Source organism: Dendropsophus ebraccatus, chromosome 7 (genome assembly GCF_027789765.1).
Source record: "Dendropsophus ebraccatus isolate aDenEbr1 chromosome 7, aDenEbr1.pat, whole genome shotgun sequence".
NCBI lineage: Eukaryota > Metazoa > Chordata > Amphibia > Anura > Hylidae > Dendropsophus > Dendropsophus ebraccatus.
In genome coordinates, this window is record NC_091460.1 from 55,107,907 (window position 1) to 55,115,271 (window position 7,365).

Sequence of the window (7,365 nt, forward strand, 5' to 3'; positions counted from 1 at the left end):
TCTTTTATTGAAGCTTAACGGTACAGTAAAAACCTGAAAGCGCTGACAAGTTTCGACCTGGCTGGATCTTAGTCGTAGCATAGGTGAAAGCATACAATCATGATCTTATATACTTAATAAACATAGTGCAACACCCGTTATCCTGGTCACGCCCCTCTGGGGGGTGGACCTCTCAGACATCTGCACATGTGTGCACATATACAAAAAAAATATATATATAATGTTAGCAAAGAAGTGGTTGAGACCATTTGGATGTCGGGTGCCCAAAGTAAAAATCCCAAAAGCTTTGCAGTTTAGGAGCATATTACGTCTGTCTCCGCCGCGTGGAGGTTGGGCAACATGTTCATTGCCTATACAAGAAAAACTGGCCGCTACATCGCCATACCTGCCTTTGGTGATTATCTTAATGCCAACCCCTTACACTTGAGGTTCACATTGGAGTGGAATACCTAAAGCATTTCCTTTTTAGATTTAACTTAAGTTGGCAATATACACAGACAGACAGTGAGTACCAACACGTATCACAAGCCCATAGCTGGCAACACTATCCTGTGCGCCCAATTATGCCATCCACCGCACACAATTAAAGCTGAACCACTAGGGGAACTCACAAGAGCAAAACGTAATTGCTCTGGTGAGGGGATGTGGCTACAAGAAAAACGCCAAGTGTTGGACAGATTGTCTGAACGTGGCTATAAAAATGGATGTTGGATCGTGCTGAGAAGAGGGTAGCTGGACGCACACGTGACACTCTACTAAATAGGGGAGCTTTTTGGTCATACTTCTGCTAACTTCCCCTCTTTGGTGACTGGTTTTCAGGCTAGGCTGTGAAGGCCTCATCCCCTGGAGCAGCAGGAGAAGGATACAGATAGAATATGAAGCGATTGGAGGAGACTAACGAAAAGCTCGACAACTGGAGACCGTCCGGCAGATGAGGAGCGGGCGTGACGCTCCTGAGGATCAGATGGGGACAGAGACGGCTGAGCCGCAGGTATCACCTCATACATAGACCCACATTAGATTTCCACTGTGGTTATTGGTGCGGAAATGGCACAGATTTTCCCTTTGACAAATAATCCCACAAGATTTCGGCTGCACTTAATCCCTCCTTGACTGGAGTGCTGCAAAAAAAAAATTGAAAAAAAAAAAAAAAAAAAAAGATACGAAGATGGAAAATAAAGATATTGGGGGAGATTTATTAAACCTTATGAAGAACTATATGTTCCTATAGTGCATGGAGCGCTGAGGATGAGTAGAATTCTTGCTGTCATCCTCGGCACCGTTTCTGTTATATTAGGAGATTAATCCGTATGCTAATAAGTTGTTTTGGTGCACTGTCCAGCCCGCTCTGCTGATATTCATTAGGGGGGTGGAGCGGCCAGGGGGCAGATCAGTACATGTTGGAGCTGTAGCCCCGCCCCCAGTGCACCAAAACAACTTGGGGGGCATTTATTAAGTCCGGCGTTTTTTACGCCGGACTTAAAAATGCCCCCGCAGCTCCGGCGCTACGGAGATTTATGTAGAGGCGGACTGCCTCTACATAAATGCCGTGCGCGCCGGTGCGCACCGCCGAAAACCTACGCCAGCTGAGGACTGGAGTAGGTTTTCGGCGTATATTTGGCCGGATTGGATGGTAAATCGCGCCCTCCGGATTAGATGGAGTCCGCTCCCTCCGTTCCGCCCACTACACGCCCCCTTTCCGCCCCCCTGGCGTACTCGGCGGAAAGTGCCGTTTTGTGAATATTTTATTCGCAAATCGGCCATTTGCGTATAAAATAATACGCAAATCGGCACTTTCCGACGAAAATCATCCCTTCGCCGGATGATACATGTGGCCCCTTGTGTACAAGTGTATAATACTGTCTTTAGTTCTGTAGGTGTTCAATGGATGACAGATTCGCTTTAAATGAATTATCTAGGATTAGAAAAACATTCTTCCAAAAATAGCGACATACGTGTCCTCAGGTTGTGTGTGGTATTACAACTCAGTTCCATTCACTTCAGTGAATCTGAGCTGCAATTCCATAAACAAACTGAGGACAGGAGTGGTGCTGTTTCTATAGGAATACGGTCATGTTTTACTAATCATGGATAACCTCTTTAGAGTTTTTAGTCTGGTTTTGCCAAACAAATAAAGGGTTGTTCTGGAGACTCAAAAATACCCCCCTTAATTAACTAATACATTGCTTTAATAAAGTTACATTACTTTGTAAGATAACTTTATTAAAATAAATGTATGTATTTTGGTAGCAAATAGTCAACCATTTATTCATACATTTCCAGCAGGAATAAAAGGAGTGACACAATGCAGAGTGCTCCCAAGAGACGCTCCACAATTGCTTTCGGTAATATGAGTTTTTCCTAAACTAGACATGTCAGGAGAGCTGACCGATCCTCCAGATCCTCTGATCAGTGCTTTACTCTCTTATATAGTCGGCAGTGTGATGACTTGTGTACAAATGATTCTGACCACTATATGGCGGTATTATTGTCTGTATTGTTCTTTGTGTAGCGGTAATGGATACTTGTCACCTGTGCCTGATCATGTGACTTGGTGTTTCCATGGTCCACTGTTATTTTCCTTCTTATGACCATAGTGTAGACCACATGTTTAAGCAAGTATCAAAGACTGTCATCAAGTAAAGCAAGAGTGCAGTGACATGCGTTGTGTACTGCAATAGGGGGTAACACCCCCCCCCACACACACACACACACCTAATGGGGAAATTGCCTAACTACCGGGGGCATCTACTTATGAGGGGGGATTAACCTACTGCACTTCTGCCCCTTCATTCTAGCAATCAGTAAGGGTCTCAGCACCTTTTCCCCACCCACACAATCTTCTAGCGTGTCACTATGACATATCAAAAGTTTATCCAAAAAATAGAAAACCTTTAAAAAATGTTAAATAAAAATATAAGAAAACTGCCCACTTGATGAAAATTTAACTCACCCCCTTTTTCCCATTTTTCAAATAAAAATGTAACTAAAAACAGCCAGACTTGGTATCACCATGTGCGGAATGATCCGGACACTACCTGGAAGTAAAGACACAGACACAAAGATGTAAAGGGGCAAAAAAAGATATTTTATTTCAAGTTATAGGGAGAGTAATTTTACATGTATGACTGTGGGGGCTGTGAGGCTGAGATGATCCTGAGGAAGGCAAAAACCCCTAAGAGGGAAGAGTCAATTGTCCTCAAGGGGAAAAATTCCTTCCCGACCCCAAAAGTGGCGATCAGAGCAAGTCCCAGGATCACAGCCGCTATCTATGTGTAGTGCATGTTTATGTGTATATATATATGTGTGTGTGTAGTCGTCATGTGTCTGTGAGGTGCGATACTTACCAGGCCTGTAGCGGAGAGTTCAGGGATAATAGCGCTGTGGTAAGATCACTGGTGTCAATGGCCCCAGGGCTACAATAAGCAGCTATTATTCCTGAGCTCTCCAGGTGCCAGATGGGAAATACTCACTGGCTGCTCCTGTGGTGTAGAGGGTCATCAGGAGGTGGTGGTGGTTTCTGATGCCAGCCGGATATTGGAGGATGCCCAGTCAAGTTCAGATGGATGTTAATTTGCCTAGGGATGCTACAGACACCTCCTCCAGACTCCTACAGATGTTTAACCCTTTCACCACCTGGGATCATTGATGCCTCAATGCCCAGGTTGTAATTTTACATCAGCTTATGGGATCATAAAGATCCCATAAGCTGATGTCCTCTAGAGCTGACATCTCACTTCTGGTTTGATGACATCTCATCCTGACAACTTCTGACCTGGCATAGAGGTGGCGGCTGAGGTGGGAGATCAGGTACTATGGTGTGATCGCCACATGTGGGTGAAACCAGTCCCGCCGGTAGTGGCCAATATATGCAGAATGATGGAATATCGTGTGTACATTGGCTACCACTGGTTTCACCCGCATGTGACAATCACAGCCCAGTACCTGCCCCACTGTCTCAGCCCGCTGCCTTTATGCCAAGTCAGATAGTGTAGAATGAGAAGACACCAAACCAGAGGAGAGACAAAAGGAAAGATAATGCCTTCTAGCTCCCTAGCTAACTTATCTAAGGGCGCCTCCTCCAGACCCCTAAAGATGTGTATGGGAGTCATCTCCTTTAGGTTTTGTTGTTAAAGGGGGCCTCCTCCTGCCCCATATGAGGCAAATAAATCCTCCAGATTTTACTGACGCCTCATTTGCCTCTAGGTGTTAAGGGCGCCTCCTCCAGACCCCTACAGATGTTTAAGGGAGTCTTCTCCCCCTTTTTCTGATGTTATAGGGGGCCTCCTCCTCCCCATTTGAGGCAAATGAACCCCAATGATGTTAATGGCGCCTCATTTGCCTCTAGGTGTTACAGTGGTTATCTGGGGAGCTAAACAGGCATTTCCTTTCCTCTCTCACCGGCATCTCACTTCCAGTTTGGTGACATCTCATCCTGACAACTTCTGACCTGGCATAGAGGTGGCAGCTGAGGTGGGAGATCAGGTACTATGGTGTGATCACCACATGTGGGTGAAACCAGTCCCACCGGTAGTGGCCAATATATGCACAATGATGGAATATTGTGTGTACATTGGCTACCACTGGTTTCACCCGCATGTGACAATCGCAGCCCAGTACCTGCCCCACTGTCTCAGCCCGCTGCCCTTATGCCAAGTCAGATAGTGTAGAATGAGAAGACACCAAACCAGAGGAGAGACAAAAGGAAAGATAATGCCTTCTAGCTCCCTAGCTAACTTACCTAAGGGCGCCTCCTCCAGTCCCCTCTAGGTGTTCTTAGAGTCTAGTCCTCCTATCTTTGATGGTAAAAGGGGGGCTCCTCCTTCCCCCATATGAGGCAAATAAATCCACCTGATGTTACGGGCCCCTAATTTGCCTCTAGATGTTAAAAGGGGTTATCTGGGGAGCTGAAAAGATATTTCCACCATTACCAGCATTTCACTTCCAGTTCGGACTCACCTCATTCCAAAATCTTCTGACCTGGCAAAGGTCTGAGACAGTAGATCAGGTACTATGGTGTGATCACCACATGTGGGTGAAACTCGCCGCCAGCAGTGGCCAATGTACGCACAATGTTGTGATGACATTGGCAACATTGTTTGTACATTGGCCGCAACTAGTTTCACCCGCATGCGACAATCACAACAAAGTACCTGCCCCACTGTCTCAGGCCGCCTCCGTTTTGCCAGATAAGAAGATGATGGTGCGAGAGGAGACCAAACTAGAAGTGAGAAGCCGGCGAGGAAGGAAACGCCTTTTTAGTTACCAAGATAACCCCTTTAAGGGCACCTCCTCCAGACCCCTCTAGGTGTTGTGAGTGTCTATTCCTCCTATCTCTGATGGTAAAAAGGGGGCTCCTCCTCCCCCATGTGTGGTAAATATATCCTCCGGATGTTATGGGCGCCCCATTTACCACTTGATGTTAAAAGGGGTTATCTGGGGAGCTGAAAAGATATTTCCACCATTACCAGCATCTCACTTCCAGTTCGGACTCATCTCATCCCAACATCTTCTGACCTGGCAAAGGTCTGAGACAGTAGATCAGGTACTATGGTGTGATCACCCCATGTGGGTGAAACTCGCCGCCAGCAGTGGTCAATGTACGCACAATGTTGTGATGACATCGCCAACATTGTTTGTACATTGGCCTCCACTGGTTTCACCCGCATGCGACAATCACAACAAAGTACCTGGCCCACTGTCTCAGGCCGCCTCCGTTTTGCCAGATAAGAAGATGATGGTGTGAGAGGAGACCTAACCAGAAGTGAGACGCCGGCGAGGAAGGAAATGCGTTTTTAGTAACCTAGATAACCCCTTTAAGGGCACCTCCTCCAGACCCCTCTAGGTGTTGTGAGTGTCTATTCCTCCTATCTCTGATGGTAAAAGGGGGGCTCCTCCTCCCCCATGTGTGGTAAATGTGTCCTCCGGATGTTATTGGCGTCCCATTTACCACTTGATGTTCCGGACACCTCCTCCTCCAGACAGCTCCAGATGGTCGGGTGTCTTCTCCTCACTCTGGCGGCGCGGTGTTACCTAGATAGGATATATAACAAGCAATGTGTTAATAATGACAGGTTACATATATAGGCTCCATATAAATATACAGTCAGGATAAAAGTAATCTGAGGTGTGATGGGATTTTGGGTACTCACCTTTACTCCTCCTTGGTGGTGCAGCAGCAGCAGAACAGCGCCCGCAGTCTATAAGGGAAGGAGAAAAACCAGCATGACTTTCCTGAGATCAGACCCGTCAGCAGTGATGGGGAATAGACATTACACTGGAGAGAGGGGACTCAGTGCTATCCTAGTGGGTGAGATACAGGCGGCACCATGTCACTTGTATGTCTGTATTATGTACATGAGGCCTTTCGTGGTTATTATATGTGACTGATAATATAATATATAGTGATGAAATGAGAATATACAGTGCAGCAATAAAGGTGTGTTATCATGTAAGTGTATCATCCCTTATATTTACCTGGATAAGATGGATCTCCTTCTGCTGCTGCTTCTGCCGAGGAGAAATGACCAAGAAATGGAGGGAAATCAATGGTTAGTGTAAGGAAACCCGAATTTCTGAGCACATTATATAGAAACAATGCTCTTTTACCAGCTCTACTCACACCTGCAGTAATATACTATTCACTATTACCCACAATAGAAATTAGATCCCACCTCTAAATAGAGCGCCCCCCCGTCCTCTCTCTATATACAGGATTGTAAATAACAATTCCTTGCATTCACAATGTTATAAGTTTTGTTTCATTACCTGGGGGTCTCCATGGTCGTCCCTTGGTCCTCGTCGTCCTCCTCTTCTTCTCTGTGTATAGAATGTAAACCATCTCATATATAAATGTATTGTTATATTACAGATTATAGAGTTTATTGTAAAGAAAGTGATTGCAATAGTAATGTAGTGAGCTGTACACTGCTCTATACAATAACCATATAGTACTGTATATTGCAGGTACAGCCAGCGAAAGTATAAAGTGTAGTGGGACCTTAACAACTAAGTCCCAGTGTCAGCAGTTTGTAATGTAAATAAATGCTGTTAAAATAAATAGAAAAATATGATTCTATGTCTAACTAGAGCGCTCCCTATCCGGCCTTCCCACTGCTCCTCTCTCTATACAGGATGGGAAAAAAATAAACGTGTATCCACAATACTATAAGCTTTGAGCCCTCACCTGGGGGGGTCTGCAGCCTCGTCCTCTTCCTCGTCGACGTCGATTTCACTGTATAGAGAACATAAACCAGCTTGTATATGTATATATATATATATATATATATATATATATATATATATATACATCCTGTCTTTCTGCTGCTCCTCTCTCTATACAGTATAGTAAAAAAAAAAAATAAA

At 45.2% G+C, this 7,365-nt stretch overlaps 1 long non-coding RNA gene across 1 annotated transcript; it reads right to left on the minus strand.

Moving 5' to 3' along the window:
* Positions 1-5,670: 5,670 nt before the first annotated feature.
* LOC138796802 (uncharacterized) lies at positions 5,671-6,820 on the minus strand. The gene is made up of 4 exons (XR_011363825.1): positions 6,769-6,820; positions 6,478-6,510; positions 6,153-6,200; positions 5,671-6,033 (listed from the first exon to the last, which is right to left on the minus strand). It is a non-coding gene; the product is annotated as an uncharacterized lncRNA (long non-coding RNA).
* Positions 6,821-7,365: the final 545 nt, after the last annotated feature.